This window comes from Canis lupus, chromosome 21 (assembly GCF_003254725.2).
Source record: "Canis lupus dingo isolate Sandy chromosome 21, ASM325472v2, whole genome shotgun sequence".
Lineage (NCBI taxonomy): Eukaryota > Metazoa > Chordata > Mammalia > Carnivora > Canidae > Canis > Canis lupus.
The window spans coordinates 14,866,393-14,886,473 of NC_064263.1; the positions used below are offsets into that span (position 1 = coordinate 14,866,393).

Genomic DNA, 20,081 nt, shown 5'->3' on the forward strand with positions numbered 1-20,081 from the left:
ACTTATTTCTCTCTGAATATTTATTGGTGACCTCTTAAGAAGTTTTTCCATGTACTTTAATTAATTTTGACTCATAAATATTCAGCTCAGTGAATGAACAAATGAGATGACATGACATACCATGGAAGGCTCATTCACTTTTCAGGCCAGTGGATATACAACACAATGATCCCACCTTTTGGAGGAAATACACATATCCCTTCTTCATATTCATAGCCACACTTAGCTGAATCACCATCTTCTTCAGGCTTACAAGAGCCTCCTAATTAACCTCCTGCTCTAGTCTTCCTCTACTCCAATTAATTTCTTTCACAGTAGCTAGTGCTCTTGCTGTTGAATTTTATTCTATGAAGAAACTTTCGCACTTTTGAATATGTCATAGTTGATAAAATTTTAAAATATCATATATGTGAAAATAATAAAGTAGGTAAAAAAATAACCACAAACCCCTCTTCCAAGTTAAGACTTAGACTAATACTAATATCTTTGAGGGAGAGTCCCTGTGTACTATTCCCAAGTTCTATTTCTCTGCCTTCTTCTGCAGTTTATTTTTCTTATTCAGTAAAAGTTTTTAAGTCATCTGTGTTATGTGTGTGGTAGTAGATTGTTCATATTTATTGCTGTATAGTATTTCATTATGTGGACAATTATTTATTTGTTTATCCATCCTCCTGCCAATAAAGATTTAGATTGTTTCCAGTCTTTTTTATCACAAAATTGTAGTAGTAGTCATTCTTGCATATATCTCTTGGTTTCTGTATACAGAGTTTCCCTAGGATTGGAATTACTGGATCATACAGTTTTCACCTGTCAAACATTACAAGATAATGTCAGATTGTTTTCCAAAATGGCTGTGCCTAGCCACATGCTTGCTAGAAATGTTGAGGAGCTGACATTTCTTACAGGCTCACTAGTATAACATTTGGTTAGACTGACCTTAATTTTTGCCTATTTAGGAGGTGTAACATGCCATTGTGCATTTTACCTACTTTGCATTTTCTGGATGAAGAAAAAGACTGAGGATCTTTTAATATGTTTATTCAACATTCATGTTTCTCTTTCTGTGTTCAGTGCTGTTGGCCTATATTTATATTGCATTTCCTTTCTTCTTATTGTTTTATAGTTTGCTTTACTCTTGCAGGAGCCTGATACACCACTGATTTCTAGGTATTGCAGGTACCTTCTTTTACATTGTAGATTAAGCTGTTTTAGTGTATTCAAACATATCAATTCTTTCTTTATACTTGAAACTTTCTCTCTTTTGTTTAAGAAATATCTTCCGGTTTCAGATCATGAAGATATCAAACTATAACTTTTCTCTTTTATATATATTTAGTAAATCTGATGTTGATTCTTTTGTGTTCGTTTTCCCAAATAAATAAATAATTCTCACAGCACTGTTTATTAAATAGGCTCCCTTTCTTCTTCTCCCAGTTATCTGCACTACACACTCTGACATATATTTCTTTCTTTAAAAAAATTTATTCCTATACTATGTGGGCCTGTCTCTGTGTTCTCTATTCTGCTTCACTGATCAAGTTGTTTATGCCTGTGCCAAATCCACACTATCTTAATTAAAATTCTTTATAATTAGTGATGATGTTTAATAGTTCAAATTATTCCACATTATTTTGCCTTAGGAATATCTTGGCTTTGTTTAAGTTTTATTTATTGGTCTGCATTTTTGAAGGAACTTGGAAATTTCCACCAAAATTCCTCTTGTGGTTATCAATGTACTTGCTTGAACATATATGTTAATTTAGGAAGATTCATTCTTTTCTGAGATTGAGTGTTTATATCTATAAAGCTGCACTGTTTTTGCATTTATTCAGATCTTTAGTGTTTTGCAGCAATTTTATATTTTTCCATAAATATTTCACATTTTAAAAAGTATTAATTTAAAAAACTTTTGTGAAAATTTTCATCAAGTTCCTATATTGTTATTGATAATAAATAGTATCTCTTTCCCTCATATGAATTAAAAAGATCATATGATTTTCATCCTTATTCTATTAATGTGATTAATTATATTGAATGAGTTGTGAGAATTAGACCAACTTTGTTTTTCTAGTGTAAGTCATTTTCCTTTGCATGCTTGCTTACTTTGATTATTTTTGTTTTAATTTCATTATTCTGCTGTTAAAATGATCACTTTTCTTCTAACTTTCTTGAATTTAATCTCTTTATTTCTATAAATCCCTAAGGTAGTTGATTAGCTCACTGAATCAGCCCTTTTCTTTTATATTAGCATTAAATACATTTCCTTGGAACCATTTTAGTACATTGGCATTGCATAACATTTTATATAGAGCCCTTTTTATTAACATTCAAATAAAACCTTTTACAAAGATTTATTTTATGATTACTTTGATCCAAAAATTATTTAGAGAAAGTCTTTTTTTAATTTCCAAAAATATGGGGATTTTTTTCGTTTCTGTTTTTGATTTCTGATTTAATAAAACAATGTACAGGAAACACTCTATGGTAACTATTCTTTTAAATTTATTTTAGGTTAGAATGTGGTCAATGATTTGCCACTGTTGAGAAAAATGTGTGTTTTCTAATCATTGGATGTTAAGTTTTTAATTATATTCAGTAGACTATGTTTGCTATTTTTTTATTTTCAAAGATTTTTATTGATATATTTGAGAGAGAGAGAAGGAAAGAGAGAATCTCAAGCGGACTTCCTGCTATATATTGAGTCTAAAGTGGAGCTCAATCTCGTGACCCTGAGATCACGACCTCAGCCACCCAGGCACCACAGTAATTTTTACAAGTTTTCTATACCTTTGCTAAATTTCTACCTATTTAACCTATCAATAAGTCAAAGACATTTATTTATACTCTCTCTCTTGAGTAGTGGGCTTATTTTTTTAAGATTTTATTTATTTATTTATTCATAAGAAACACAGAGAGAGGCAGAGACACAGGCAGAGGGAGAAGCAGGCTCCCTCCAGGGAGCACAATGTGGGACTCAATCCCGGCACTCTGGGATCGCGCCCTAAGCCGAAGGCAGATGCTCAACTGCCGAGCCACCCAGGCATCCCTTAAATAGTGGATTTATTGATATTTGTTAATATGTGCTTGTGCATCTTTAAGCTTTTCACATATTCTTTTAAGTTATGTATTTGATAATCTTAATATCTGGATTTCTTATAAGTCTGAATCTGTTGTTTCCCATGGTAGTCTGTTTCCTAATGTCTTCTTAATGGTGACTTTGTATTTTTTGCTGAACTTAAATAATGGGAAATTTCAGGGGTCAAAACCTGGAGATATTTCTTACACAGAGGATTAGACTGCTTTCGATTGGAGCCAAAAGATTCTTTGGAATTGGAACCACTTTGTTTCCTCTTGAGGGTCCTGCTTAATTTTAGATTTTCATGTTCTCTGATCTTGGATCTGAAAATATTATTTTCCCTCAGGGCAACCCTGGCTTTCATTTCCTACATCCCACTTTTCTGTTTTTGTTTGATGGTTTGTTATTTGTTTTGGTCTTGCTGGTTTTTCTCACATTTTTACATGTCTGCAATTCATTAAAAGCATGATGGTTAGAATTTATTAAGACATGGATGTATTTGCAGCAGGAGAGTTCCCTAGAGTGAGTGCTGTGTTTGTAAGACTGATGGAGGTGGGGATGATTTAATGCAGATTTTGATTATGTTGATTCCCTGCCTAAAATCCTCAAGTAGCCATCAGGATTAAATGCAATCTAAAGCAAAAGCATGAAGACCCCAATATTAGATCACTTTTTACATATTCAGTTTACTTTCCCTCTACTTACCCATATGAATCTGTGCTCACTATACTGAATACTAAAATACTTAAAATTTCCTAAATATGTCATACTTTTTAAAGACTTTTTGCTACTTCAGATCTTTTTATTATTTATCTGGATACTTTAGCTTTTAAGTTTCAGGGCACCTGTCACTTCTTTTTAAAAGTATTTTCTAACCCCCAAAGAACAGTTTAGGTGCCCTTCTTCTAAATTCCTGTAACAGTCTATACATACCTTTATTCTAGCTTTTACAATATTGAATACGTTCATTGCTTAATTTTTTTTTCTATGAGGCTCTGAGAGAAAATGCTGCTTTTTATTTATCCCTCTATTTCTAGTGCATAATACTTAGGGTGTTCAAGTATGTTAATCTCTTAGTTCAGGGACTGCTATAATGGAATTCCATAGATTAGGTGGCTTATAAACAACAGAAATTTGTTGTTCACAGTTCTGGAGCCTGGAAAATCTAGCATCAAGTTACTAACAGATTTGGTATGTGGGGAGAACTTGCTTCCTCGTTTATAGACAGTCATCTTTTTGCTATGTTGTCATAAGGCAAAAGAGTAAGGGAAGCTTCTAAGGGTTCGTTTATAAGGGCACTTGTCCTATTCACAAGGGCTCCACCCTCATGACCTAATCATCTCCCAAAGTTCTGACCTCCAAATACCATTACTTTGGATGGATTTTGAAGGGACATAAATATTCAGTTGATGGCAGCTAGATCGCCCAAGACATTCCTGGCTTTCATTTCTAGTTTTTTTCAGTGTAATGATTAGTAGTACTCACTTTGGAGTTTGAATGTGCCCACTTAGGTTGAGAAATTATATAGTCACCCTGATGGTGTTGTAATGTTTATTCTGTGAATGAAAACAAAAAAGAAAGGGAAGGAGGGATACATGGAACTGGACAATGAGATCTGATTCACTTTTCTAGCAATGCTGCTTTGCAAAAATTATTTAACTCCTCTGTGCTTTAGTATACTCAGCTACAAAAAAGGGAAAAAAATTCCCTGCCAAATTCAAAATGAAACTAATAGTAATAAAAATTCTAGTATCTTAAACTTATGTAATGCTTTAAGATTTGCTAAGTACATTCACAAATACAGTTTCCTTTATCTTCTAGATGAGAGTGCTAAGTGGTGAACATTTGCATACTCTTTTTTTTAATTAATACTTCACATGACCAAGAGCAGTTGTTAGTAGGTGTTAAATGGTCTGGTGACTCTGCTTCCATGTCTGTATTTATTGAGAGACTACTATGTGTAGGGTGCCTGTGTTGGGTACAGATCCATGTCATTTTTTCAAATTTATGTTATATTAAGTATGAATATTGACCTCATCTAATAAAACTAAAGCTATACTTACTTTTCATTGGTTTCCCTCTTCCAGAATTATAATCATGACACCTAATACCTTCCATGAAACTTATGGAACTCTCTCCCACAGCAATTAGAAGTGACAGAAGAAATCAGTGGGGAAATATTTCATTGAACTGCATCATCTTTATTAATTGGGAGCTTGCTTGAGTGCTTGGCTGAGTAATTAAGTGTGTCTTTCACTTAAGAGTTCTATCAGTTATGTTTACTTCCTTCTTATTGGATTAATTCATGAAATATGAAGAACCATGGCAGGGCTCATATGGCTACTTTGAAAGTCTTGTAGCAGCAGATGTAGATTACAGCACAATTTATTTAACTCCTGTACCTGAATTGATTGTCCAGATGGTTAAAATGGCAAGATAGAATAACTATGATCATTGCACATCTCTCATAATATACTGTTTTTCATCTTATAAAACTCTGATTCACATAATCTCAAGATGATTCTGTTTACCATAACAACTTTGTGAGGTAGACAGAAAGATATTTTAAAGATAAAGAAATGAACCGATTAATGTGTGTGTGTGTGTGTGTGTGTGTTTTATTAGTTAGCACTTGTCTGACTCTAAGCCAAATGGTCTCCCTGACTACAGTTGACCTTACTGACAAAAGGTTGTTCTAAATGCAAATCTAACTTGCTTTCTCTATTATATAGAACTTATTTCTCTAGTTTGGCATGAGATAAAATTCAAACAGTGTAACCTTTGTCTGTAGGCACCTCATGATCCCACTCTTCCTTGCTTCTTCAACCCTAACTTTAATCCTTTTCCTTTTACCTTTACTCTTTTCACCTGTTCCACACTTCACTCAGTTTCTTCTGCTTGTTTGCAGTGTCAGTTGCATGTTACCTGCTTCCTAAAGGCTTTGCTTGCCTTTATTGCCTTTTCCCAAACTCTCCAGCTCTATACTTCTCTGTCAAAAGATTGCAATAAAATAAAATAAAATAAAACTATTTACTTGTTTATAAATCTGTTTTTTTTTTTTTTTTTTTTTACTGGGCTCAGTATCCTTTGATTTTTGTATTCCTAACATCTGGTAGAGTTCCAGCATAGAATAAACACTGAAAACCTATTTATTGAAAAAAAATGATAAATGAATGAGTGATACACAATTCTATTTCTCCTATCTCATTTCATCTGAAACAGTTGTTACATATGTACAGTTCTTTGTAGTTGATCAAATGTGTTCATATTTCTCATTCCATCTGCACCACAGAAGTAACATGAGATGGAATAGGCAGGCAAGGGCCTAGTTCACAATTGAGGAACAGGAGGCTCAGGAAAAATAAATGACTGCCTCCAAATTAGTGACTACTGGATGTCACTTCAACCTGAGTGTGTGTGTGCTTGCTGTGAGTGCTGTAAGTGTGATCGTTAGATGTCCTTGGGCAGGGAATTTCCACCATCAAATTAAATGAGTTGAGATAGGAAAGCTTAGACTAACAGGTTCTAAAAAAGCTTAAAGAATTCCAAAGAAGAATTAAAAAATTTTTTCTGTAGTTTCCTCAGCTCATCATTTTGTCTTGGCAATTAGGCATTGAGCCTGTGGCATTTATGAAAAGCATTGACAACAACTGCAGCAACAATAAGAGTAGTTAATATTTAGTGAGTACCTACGATATTCAGGGCATTGTGCTCTCAATTAACCTTCAAAACGGATTCTTTTAATAGGTACTATTTCCATTATTTTATAGATAAATAATTCAAATCTCAGGGGGAATTCACTACTTTGCCTAAACCATGTAGCTATTTTATGGTGGAGACAGTAACTCTCTCTCTGAAGGGAGCTGGCTGGAGCTGTTGGTTTCATCTGAATTTTTAGGGGGAAACTGCCAAGGACTAAGCTTCTCTTTGATGACTTAGATCACAGAGGTTATTTTTTTGGCATGATTGTGATAAACTTCTATCTGGTATTTCTAAATTGTCTAATGGTATATATGGAATATAAAATACCAATATTTCCTTCCTGGTTTGGTTATCCTGAACATTGTGTGAAATCTTAGTACCTCAAGAGAGAGCAGTTGTCCTGACACTGTTGCTTGGAGGAATTCAAATTAGATCAACCCAATCCCCAGCGTGTTGCAATGTTCTCATTCAGAGCACTGCAGTGCAAAGTTGGAATCTCGATCATTTTATTATCCTTCCTTCAGGAATTCATAATGTTCTATTCATGCACTCTGTTTTATAAAGATATGTGATGTAGTGCACATGATTAAGGATTCACATAATAGGTAGTAAAGAGCAAGGCCTCTGGAGCTAGGTAATTCTGAGCTCAAATCACAGTCACTCTAATTACTAATGATGAAGTATTAGGCAAATGACTTAGCCTTTCTGAGCCTCAGTTGACTCATCTGTGAAATTGAGTTTCTTTAAGTATGTCATGACGTTAGTGTAAAGACAAAGTATAATGTGTATGTGTATACATGTATTTTATACATATATACAAAAAATCCCTCATGTGTAAATGTGTAACAAGGATTATTACTTAACCCCTTTATTTCTAAAATACTTTAATATAACTATTATAAGACATTCATAAAATGAGAAAATAAAATGTATCACCTATAATCCCACACAAATGAAACAACCATTCTAGTTTTAGTTTAGTGTCTCCTTTTCATTTTTCATATGGCTATGTTTAAATCCTGCCTTTTAACTTAGTATTACATCGTAAACATGTTTATAGATATCCTCTACTAAGCAACTCAGTCACTTTGCTTAGGTATTTACTGAGGCAAAGGAAGGAATATGCCTACCTAAGTCCATGAAGAATTGTACTTGAATGTTTACAGCAGCTTTATTCATATTAGCAAAATTGTGGAAATACCCAAAAACCACCAACAGAAGAATGGATAAAAAAATTGTGACATACCCATATAATGGAATACTACTCAGCAACAAGAAGGAATAAACTATGATTTATTTTATAGTTTTATAAGCTTATTTTGATAAGCTTATAGATTTATAAGTATGCTGAATAAAAGATGCCAGACAAAAAGAGTATATGAAATTGTGGAAAACTCAAATTATACTGACAGAAAACAGAAAATTAGTTGGTTAAAAATGAGAAAAGGTGGGAGATAAAGATTACAAAGATGCACGCACAAGGAAGCTTTTTAATTATCCTGATTAGACTTACAGTTTCACAGGAATTTATATAACTCAAAACTCCTCAAATTGTACATTTTAAATATGTAGTTTATTCTAAGTCAATTAAATTTCAATAAAGATGTAAAAATTATATATCTTGGGGAAAAATCTTACTATAATAGTCCCATTGTGTCAGTTAATTTAACTATTCTGATTTGCTGTATGTTTAGATTCCTTCCAATATTTTGCTGGTATATACACAACAACATCGCAATGAACATCTTTGGTGAAAACTTTTAGGTATCATTTCCTTTCTCTTTAGAATCTACTAATGGTGAAATAATATTTCACTGAGCAAGAATGGCATAGGAAGATATCTGTAGTTCACTCCCTATTAGTGTAAATGTTCTTATGAGAGAGTTATGTGTATAGCAGATTCTCTAGCTACTTCTTCTTATGATTGTAATCACTGTTTTCTAGGTACCATCACCCGGGCTGCTAATAAAAATAATAACATAGAGGCATATGGGCAACAATTAGAGTTGTAGAACTAGGAGTAACAGGCAGGAGATCAATAGTGTTGGAAGTTTTAAGGTTCTTTAAGCATCTGACCCTATCAGGTTTCCAGAGACCTCATGAACTATCCCTGTTGTCTGTATGTGCTACTAGTCATCCTGTTCAATAGCCAACTGCTCTGTTCATCCCCTTACTTGTAGATTCTTGCTTCCTTTCCTTCTTAGTCAATGGCGGGTTTTTGTTTTGTTTGTTTTGTTTGTTTGTTCATTGTTTTCCTATTGAGAAAGTACAAAGTATCATGTGGACCTTTGAGTTATTTATTATTATTGAGTTCACTGTTCATTTATTCATACACTTCATGAAACATTTACTGAGCTTGAACTATATGTCAAATATTGGATTTGTATTAAGGGGAAAGCTATGAGTAATACATAATGCCTGTCTTCAAAATCTTACAGTATTTTTTGAGAAACCAGTACATAAATAATAAATTAGAATATTGGTGATTAGCAGAGCCAGAGGCATGTACCTTTGGGATCATATACATGTATCCCAGCCTGAAGCATTAGGTTAGACTCTGAAGGAAGTGGCATCCCAGCTGGCCAGTGGAAAAGGAAGATCCAGGTGAAGAAACATAGGGCAGAGAATGCTCAAGTAAATAGCAAGTATAAGATACCAAAAGGACAGAAAGGATGACAGCACTCCGTGGATATATGTTTGACTATGATGCTTGTCTGGGAGTGAATGGCCAGGGCTGCTTACTCAAGCTGCTGCCCTTTCTTTAGGCTGCCTTTCCAGAAGAGGTGGATGGCCTGAATCTAAAAAGGCTGGATTGATGAGATCAGGGTAGTAAGTCTAAGAGTGGTAAAGGCATTGTCAGCATGCCTGGGGCTAAGCCATTGAAAGGTTTGCCATTGACCTGATAGCTCAGGTTCCCACATTGGCTTACTACTTTTTGATTTACTTCATCAGTACTGGAAGATTTCTTGTCTTTCAGTTCACAGAGCCTAACAAGCCACCTGATACCTCCTTTAAGGTATTTCTGGTTTGGATCACTATGTAGGACCTTTCATGACCTAATACTGGTGATAACCATACTGGTGAAAATTTGTTTCTTTGTTTTTCATGATTTTATGTATTTATTTATTAGAGAAAGAGAGAGGAGAGAGAGTACAAGCAAGCAGTGCTGAGCAGGGATTCCTAACTCCCCCCCCCCCACCCCCCCGCAGGGCCATCCCAGGACTCCAAGATCATTACCAAAGCTGAAGGAAGATGCTTAACCGACTGAGCCACCCAGGCTCCCCTGTTTGTTTTTTAATGTTTCCTTTAAATGAAAGACTCATAATTATCCAGAGGGGGGGAAAAAAAAAAGTACTGCTTAAATATTCCTTTAAGTATTTTTTTCTGATTACAAGAGTAATATATGCTTGATATAGAACAATAATTATTATTAATTGTAACTGTCTTAATATATTTATTACAGAAAAGTTGAAAAAATATAAAAGCATAAGGAAAAAAACACATATTATTGGCAATTTTCAAAGGCAGCACAGTAAAAAGTTTTTCCTTTCAGTATTATCTGTGTATCTTATATCTAAACTCCGGTGTATTTAATCAATGCCTTACTGGGATGACACTAATCAATGTCACTGAAATGACATTGGGTCATTTCCTGCCATTTTCTTTCTTTCTTTTTTCTTTTTTAAAGATTTTATTTATTTATTCATGAGAGACAAAGAGAGGTAGAGACATAGGCAGAAGGAGAAGCAGGCTCCATGCAGGGAGCCCAATGCGGGACTTGATCCCAGGACTCTGGATCACTACCTGAGCCAAAGGCAGACACTCAACCACTGAGCCACCCAGGTGCCCCCAGCTGTTTTCTTTTATAAAATTACTGCAGTGATTATTCTTACATACATATCTTTGCATACAAGATTTAGTATGTCATAAATTTATAAAGGTATAATTGTTGGAGAAGGCAGGGAATCTGGTACCTTATTTGATTATTGACCAGATTACAGTTTTCATATTTTTATATACATTATCTCATTTAATTCTCACCTCACCTGTGGCAGGGGTATATTGACCCACTCTGGAAATGGAGAAACTAAGTCTCGGGATAATTAGATGATTCTCCCAAGGTTACAGCCTGAGTTGGAGGTGAGACCTTCAGAATCTATCAAACACTAAAACTCGTGTTCTTCCATCTATACATGTCTTCTCACAAAAATCAGTGAGAATTATGGTGCTTCTTTTGTTTTTTGTTTGTTTGTTTTTTTCAGGAAAAAAGAATATGAAAAGGTCTTTTAATGTGGAGAAAGAGTGGTCTCTAAAGTTTTAGTTTCATCTCACATAAAGATACATGGGACCAGTATGCTTATGGAAGGTAGAGATGATTCCTGGTCAAACATAAAGAAGAATGCCTTTCATGTAATGGCATTCCTATTTTATTTTACATTTTATTTTATTTTATTTTATTTTATTTTATTTTATTTTATTTTATTTTATTTTTTATAGGAGTTCAATTTGCCAACATATAGCATAACACCCAGTGCTCATCCCAAGTGCCCCCTTCAGTGCCCGTCACCCAGTCACCCCCACCCCCCGCCCACCTCCCTTTCCACCACCCTTTGTTCATTTCCCAGAGTTAGGAGTCTTCATGTTCTGTCTCCCTTTCTGATATTTCTCACTCATTTTTTCTCCTTTCCCCTTTATTCCCTTTCACTATTTTTGTATATTCCCCAAATGAATGAGAGCATATAATGTTTGCCCTTCTCTGATTGACTTATTTCACTCAGCATAATACCCTCCAGTTCCATCCACGTCGAAGCAAATGGTGGGTATCTGTCGTTTCTAATGGCTGAGTAATATTCCATTGTATACACATGCCACAACTTCTTCATCCATTCATCTTTTGATGGACACCGAGGCTCCTTCCACAGTTTGGCTATTGTGGACATGGCTGCTATAAACATTGGGGTGCAGGTGTCCTGCTGTTTCACTGCATCTGTATCTTTGGGGTAAATCCCCAGCAGTGCAATTGCTGGGTCATAGGGCAGATCTATTTTTAACTCTGAGGAACCTCCACACAGTTTTCCAGAGTGGCTGCACCAGTTCACATTCCCACCAACAGTGCAAGAGGGTTCCCCTTTCTCCACATCCTCTCCAACATTTGTGGTTTCCTGCCTTGTTAATTTTCCCCATTCTCACTGTTGTGAGGTGGTATCTCACTGTGGTTTTGATTTGTATTTCCCTGATGGCCAGTGATGCGGAGCATTTTCGCATGTGCTTGTTGGCCGTGTCTATGTCTTCCTCTGTGAGATTTCTCTTCATGTCTTTTGCCCATTTCATGATGTAAGACAAGATTCCATAAAAATCCTAGAGGAGAACACAGGCAACACCCTTTTTGAACTTGGCCACAGTAACTTCTTGCAAGATACATCCATGAAGGCAAGAGAAACAAAAGCAAAAATGAACTATTGGGACTTCACCAAGATAAGAAGCTTTTGCACAGCAAAGGATACAGTCAACAAAACTAAAAGACAACCTACAGAATGGGAGAAGATATTTGCAAATGCCGTATCAGATAAAGTATCCAAGATCTATAAAGAACTGATTAAACTCAACAGCAAAGAAACAAACAATCCAATCATGATGCTTCTTTTGTAACCCTGAAACAAGATAGTATCTCTTTCTTAATAAACAGTAATAGCTAACAATTACTATGCAACAGTACTGTTCTGAGTACTTCATATGTGTTAACTCATTTAATCCTTCAAATCCAAAGAAATAGGGTCTGTTACTGTACCCAACCTATAGATGAAGAAACCTAAGTATAGAGAAATGAACTAAATTGCCAATGAACACTTAGCTCCTGGGCACGGAATACAGGATTCAAGTCAAACAGTCTGCTCTGGAGTCAGCATTCTAAACCACTCCAGTACATTGCCTCTCACAGACAATTGTCAGTTTGTGCTAGAAATCAAACTGTAGGTGTTGTCTTACTACATGTACTAACATCACATGTTAAAAGGCAGTCTAGGGATCAAGAAAACAGTGTTTTAGAACCCAACTACTTTTTTGAATCCAGGTTCTGCCATTTACTAGCTTTGTTAGCGTCTCTGAGTTCTTCACGCATAAAATGGATATAATAATAGTAAGCATCTTGTAGGGTTGTTAGAGGAATAAACATTTGTATAGTACTTAAAATATGTTTGGCCTATATTTATACTACTTGAGTTTTTGTTGAACAATTTGTAGTTTCTGAGTCTCTTCTTTTGATTCCTTCCTCATAAACCATGCTCTAGGAAACTGTGAACTCAATGGCAGCCTGAGGTGACCAGACACATCCATAATTTCTGGCTTTTCAAAAATGCCCTGCTCACTATTGCTGCCCCAGCAAAGATCTGGGCCCCAAGGCTTCATAGTATCTTGTGTTTCTGTGAGATCTGTTTTAAAGGGAAGAGTCAGCCTTGCCAACTTTCCAAATTTAGCCAAAACTGGGTCACCTAAAAAAGTAGTGCAATGTTCCCTCAAGTAACCTTTTGCTTATGTTAATTTTATATGAAGCGTTCCTCTCCAAATCTTAGCACATTCTGAATTTCATGAGTCACTCTTCAGCATGAAAATGTGTGAAGAGTGCCTTTTCAGAACAGTTACCAGATGTGGCCAGCTTGCTTCTGCCTTTGGTCAAGTCTGTATCACTAGAGACTGGCACCAAAACTAAGAAACAAACAAACAATGCTCAGATATGGACATTTTTACTTTTGTCTTTCCTAGGCGCTCTGGTACAGACAGGAATTTGATTCTGGTCCTCTCTTTAAGGATGATACAGTTGTTTATTTTTACAGTCTCTAGAGAAATGTTTCTAAGGAACTGTCTTCAGTTCAGGGTCAGAGGTTGATTTTCTCAAGCCTAACTTGACACAGTCACATGAATCATTATCAGACACAGGGCCCTCCCCTGTCTCCTGACTGAAATAAAGGTGTGAGAGAGCCTGTCTTGTAGAGTCACATGAAGAGTTACTCTTCTCTCAGTGGACAAAAAAATGTGTGGGCTACCATGAAAGGAAGGCTGCTAACACTTTGAGAGGCCTTCACATAGGTCAGGCACCATAATTGAAATTTGGTGATCATATTTCAGCTTCTAGTCAACCTTAGGAGGTGATTGTCTCTTTCAGCAGATATGGGAACTGATGCTTACTAATAATCTTCAGTGAAAATAACTTGATGAAGGTCAGAACTAGGAAGGGGTAGAGTCCAGAATTTGAACTTAGATCTATCTGGCTCTGGAGTCCATGTATTCAACATTGTAGGAATTATCTCCTTAGAGGAATCATTTTAGAGAAAAAGTATATTGCAGTTAGTATATTAGAAATCCTGGCCAGGGTGAAATAAAGTCTAGTAGCATCACGTTCTTGAAGAAATGGTATTTCTTCCATCACCGTATAATCTTATTCATACCTTTTCTAACAAGCACATCATTATAGCCTGTTTTGGTTCAGTTTAACTGAGGTTATGCATCAAGAAGTTGAGTTTTATTTACCTCTATCAACTTGGCGGGGTGGAAAACATATGGGAACTTTAGAGACTCATAAAGCCCAGTTCTATTGGTATACCTGCTGCTGACTCTCAAATGGAAAAAGTAATACCTTTTTTGTGGGGTCAGCATAAAATATAGAGTAGTTGTATTTAGTCAGCTGGATTACAGTTCTAACTCAATACATCATAGTCTTTTCCCATTCACAGTGAGATAGCTGGGTGACTCATAAAAGGAGTTTATCTGGAGATACTAAGTACACATAGCATCATATTGTTTTAGGTGATTGAAGAAAATAAACACCAAAGGGTTGAATGTATAAGTGTCCTGCCCTTGATGCCCTTAGATCCTGGATATGGAGAAAGAATTAAAAAGTAGAAAAAACTTAGAGACAAATGCTTTAAAATACTACATTTTCAGTGAATAAAATGGGATTCATCAAAAGTAGAGACTGGTGCAAGTGAGGGCTCAAGGAAGGCCTGCTAGGGAGGTAGGGCTCAAATAAATCTGGGGGCAGGAGGTGAGGATCAGGGAAAGAAGTTACATAGGCAAAAGAAAGAACTTAAGCCATCAGTTTTTCCTGCAACTTCCCTCCTCACCTTTTTATTTCCTTGTTTCCTTAGCAAGACTGTAGAGATCATTTCCTTTTCCTCTCCACTCTCCTTCTATAGGACCAGTGTGACTGTTTTACTTGATTGTAGAGACAGAAGTATTGATATCCTTGTCATCTTTCCTAAAGGAGTTTAGGTAGTTCCCTTTATTCATCACCATTGCTATTAACTTACTAATCAAGGTAAAAAGATAATTTTCTTGCAGCTTTGCAATATACCCAATGTTTATAGTAGCAATGTTCACAGTAGCCACAATATACATATATGGAATATATGTGAAATGGAATATTACTCAGCCATCAAAAAGAATGAAATCTTGCCATTTGCAATGACATGGATGGAACTAGAGGTATTATGCTAAGTGAAATAAGTCAGAGAAAGACAAATACCATATGATTACACTCATATGTAGAATTTAAGAAGCAAAACAGTTGAACATAAGGGAAGGGAAGGAAAAATAAAATAAAAACAGAGAGGGAGGCAAACCATAAGAGACTCTTAACTCTAGGAAACAAACTGAGGGTTGCTGGAGGGGAGATGGGTGGGGGATGAGATAACTGGGTAATGGGGATTAAGGAGAGCCCTTGATGTAATGAGCACTGGGTGTTATATGCAACTGATAAATCCCTAAATTCTATCCCTGAAACTTATAATACACTATATATTAACCAAATTGAATTTAGTTAAAGAATGTTTATAAATGTTTTAAATAATATTTTTAAATGTACTTATTTAAAAGGGAATATGGAAATGAAGCTATTTAAGATAAGACCATCCATGCCTAATAGAGAACATTCGGAAGACATCGGAGAATATATAAAAAATATTTAATATCAACCCACCATATACAGAATATTATAATTTATATTTTGGAGTGTTTTCTGTAAGCTTTTATTTTCATATATATTATCTTCTGCTTATTTCTCATAATGATAATTACTTTATATACATTTCTATATTCATCATATAAAATTCTTAGAAGTATTAAATTGCACAGAGAGACCATTGTTTGCTTAACTATGACCTAGTATCATACATTGATATTATGCATAGTTTCCACTGCTAAAATAAAATCATGTTAAAAATGATCAGTTTTCATTTTTGGATTATTTCTAAAAAAAATGTACTCTAGGATGTAGAATATATAGAGTTAAGTTTTTAGTGGAGTTTTTTGTTGAAATATAATTAACATACTATATACTATTAGTTTCAAGTGTACCTCATAGTGATTCCATATTTTTATACTTTGTGAAAAGATCCCTGCAATAAGAGTAGTCATCATACAAAGCTATTACAATATTACTGACTATATTCCCTATGCTGTACATAACTCCCCATAACTTATTTTGTAGCTAGAAGTTTGTACCTCATAATCTCTTTCACCTATTTCATCCACTACCAACTCCCATCTCTGGTACCAATATTTTGTTCCCTATATCTAGGAGTCTGTTTCTGTTTTGTTATGTGCAAGGTGTTTTATTTTGTTTTTTAAAATCCACACATTAAGTGAAATCATATGTATTTGTCTTTCTCTGTCTGATATATTTCACTTAGCATAATACCCCCTAGGTCCATCCATGTTGTTGCAAATGTCAAGATTTCACTCTTTTTTTATGACTGAGTAATATTCCAGTGTGTATGTGTGTATATGTGTATATATACACATATACATATACATATATATGTATGTCACTTCTGTATTTATTCATCTCTTGATGAACAGAGGTTGCTTCCGTATCTTGGCTATTGTAAATAATGCTGCCATAAACATAGCGATGCATATTTCTTTTGAAATTGGTGTTTTTGTTTTCTTTAGATAAGTATCCTGAAGTTGAATTCCTGGGTCATATGGTAGTTCTATTTTAATTTTTTGAGGAACCTCCATACTGTTTTCCATAGTGGCTGCATCAATTTACATTCCCGCCAAAGTGCACGAGGGTTCCCTATTCTCTACATCCTTGCCAACAGTTGTGTTATTTTTTGTCTTTTTGAATAATAACCAATCTGACTAGTGTGACATGATATTTCATTGTAGTTTTGATTTACATATCCCTGATGGTAAGTGATGTTGAGCATTTTTTCAGTGCCTGTTGGCTATGTTTATGTCTTCTTTGGAAAAATATCTTTTCATATCCTTTGCCCATTTTTAATCAGTTGTTTTCATATTAAGTTGTATAAGTTCTTTATATACTTTGGATATTAATCCCTTATCAGGTGTATGATTATGATTTACAAATATCTTTACCTATTCAGTCAAGTTGCCTTTCTGCATTTTTGATGATTTCCTTCTCTGTGGAAAAGCTTTATAGTTTGATGTAAGCCCATTTGTTTACTTTAGCTTTTATTCCCCTTACCTGAAGAGACTGGTTCAAAAAATATTTCTAAGACTGATGACAAAGAGCTTACTGCCTAAGTTTTCTTAGAGGAGTTTTATGGTTTCAGGTCTCATTCAAGTCCTTAATTCATTTGATTTTGTTTTATTTTGTTTTGTTTTGTTTTTTGTATAAGGTGTAAGATGATGGTTCAGTTTCTTATTTGTGTGTATATAACTGTCTAGTTTTCCCAGCTATTTATTAAAGAAAGTGCCTTTCCCTATTGTATATTCTTGCCTTCTTTGTGATAGATTAATCAATCATATATGAGCAACTTTACTTCTGGATTCTCCATTATATTCCATTGTTCTATGTCTTTGTTGCCAGTATCATACTATTTTGATTACTATAGCTGTAGTTCAAAATCAGGGAAGATGATACATATGGCTTTATTTTTCATTTTGATGTAGTTGTAAATGGTATTTTTATTTCATTTCTCTTTTTTGATAGCTCATTATTAGCATATAAAAATTCAACTGATTTCTGTATATTTCATATACTGTGACTTGACTGAATCTATTTATTAGTTCAAATAGTTTTCTTTGGTGAGTCTTTAGAATTTTCTATATATAATATCATGGCTTCTGCAAATAGTGAGTTTTATTTATTTATTTCCAATTTGGATGATATCTCTCTCTCTCTTTTCTTCCAGAGCTATGTCATGCAAAAGTACACTGAAAAATTTGACAAGAAAGAACATACTTGTCTTGTTGCTGATCTTAGAGGGGAAATTTTTTAGTTTCTTGCCATTGCTTATTATGTTATCTGTGGGTTCATCATATATGTTCTTTATTATGTTGAGGTCATTCCTTCCATATCTACTCTGTTGAGATGTTGTTTTGTATCATAAATGGTTGTTGAATTTTGTCAAATGGTTTTCTTCATCTATTGAGATTATTATATTATTTTTATTTTTTATTTTGTTAATGTAGTATAGAACATTGGTCACTTTGTATATGTTGAACCATCATTTCAAGTAAGCATCCTTGAAATAAATCCCACTTCATTGTGGTATGCAATCCTTTTAATATTGAATTGAATTCTCTTTGTTAATATTTTGTTGAGAATTTTTACACATATGCTCATCAGGGATATTGGCCTAAAGGGTTTCCGAGACAAGCAAAAATAAAAGAGGTCATTGTCACTAAATAACTTTACAATAAATCTTAAAGGGTCTTCTTTAAGCAGAAAAAAAAAAGACCATAGCCAGAAATAAGAAAATATATGAAAGGAAAATTCTCATTGGTAAAGGCAAGTATATAATAAAGGCAGTGTATCAGCCACTTAAAAAGGTAGAGTGAGGGGTGCCTACATGGCTCAGTTTTCTAAATGACTGACTCTTGATTTTAGCTCAGGTCATGATCTCAGGGTCAAGAGACTGCGGCCCATGTCAGGCTTCATGCTGAGCATAGAGCGTGCTTAAGATTCTCTCCCTCTCCCCACCCCCACTTGTGTGCTCTCCTTCTCTCTCTCAAAAATAAATAAAATAATAAATAAAATAAAATAAAATAAAATGCTAATGTGGAGTTTAAAAGACAAAATTTGTATAATCAACTATAATAAATTCTTAAGGAATACATAAAATTAAAAAATATAGAAAATATGTCAAAAACCAGAATGTTGGGGTGATAGAATAAAAATATAATGCCTTTAGAATGTTTTCAAAGAAGCTATCAGCTTATATATATAATTTTAAGCTGATAGCTTCAAAATTTAAGCTGAATGCTGATATATATATGCTATGAAAACCATAAACCAAAAACCTATAATAGATATGTGTACAAAAAAGAGAAAGAAACCTATACATAACAGCTAAAGAAAATCATCAAACCACAAAGAGACAAAGAGAAAAAGAAAAAAAAAATGAGAACCATAAAAATAACCAGAAAACAACAAATGGCAATAATTACATACTTATCAATAATAACTTTAAATGTCAATGAACTAAATGCTTCATTTAAAAGATATAGGGAGACTGGATGAATAAAATGACAACATACTGCCTACAAGGGACTCACCTCAGATTTAAGGATACACATGTATTGAAAGCAATAGAACAAATGAAAAGAAAAAGAAAGCTAGAATAGCAATACTGTATCTGACAATATAGTCTACAGCAAAGATTCCAACAACAGACAAAGAATGGCATTATGTAATGATAAAGTGGTTAATCCAAGAAGAAAATATAACATGTATATATATATAACATGTATATTTATTTATGCTCCTAATATAAGAGCATCTAAATATGTAAAGCATATTTAGTAACAAACATAGTAACTTGTAACAAACATGAAGTAACAAACATGAAGGAAGTAACAAACATGAAGTAACAAACATGAAGGCAGAAATTGACAAGTAATACAATAATGGCATTTATTATAATGGGGACTTTATATACTCCACTTACATAAACAGATAGGTCATCCAAACACAAAATCAAGAGGAAACATTGACCTTAAATAGCACATTGGACCAAATGGACTTAATAGAAATATGCAGAACATTCCATCCCCAAACTGAAAAATACAATTTCTTTTCTAATGAGCATAGAATATTCTCTAGGATAAATCATATATTTAGCCACAAAACAAGTCTCATTAATTTGAGAAGATTGCAATCATATCAAGCATCTTTTCTGACCTCAACTATATGAAACTAGAAATCAATTGCTGGAAGAAAACTGGAAAAAAAGCCCAGAAACAAGTGGACACTAAATAACATGCTAATAAAAAACCAATGGAACAATGAAGAGATTGAAAATTAACCAGAAAATATCTTGAAACAAATGAAAATGATAAC

The 20,081-nt window shown here is 34.2% G+C and overlaps 1 protein-coding gene across 19 annotated transcripts in view; it reads left to right on the forward strand.

Annotated features, from left to right (window-relative positions):
- Positions 1 to 20,081, forward strand: part of DLG2 (discs large MAGUK scaffold protein 2) — a 1,976,108-nt gene that overhangs the window by 900,061 nt on the left and 1,055,966 nt on the right. The gene's annotated exons all lie outside the window — the stretch shown is intronic.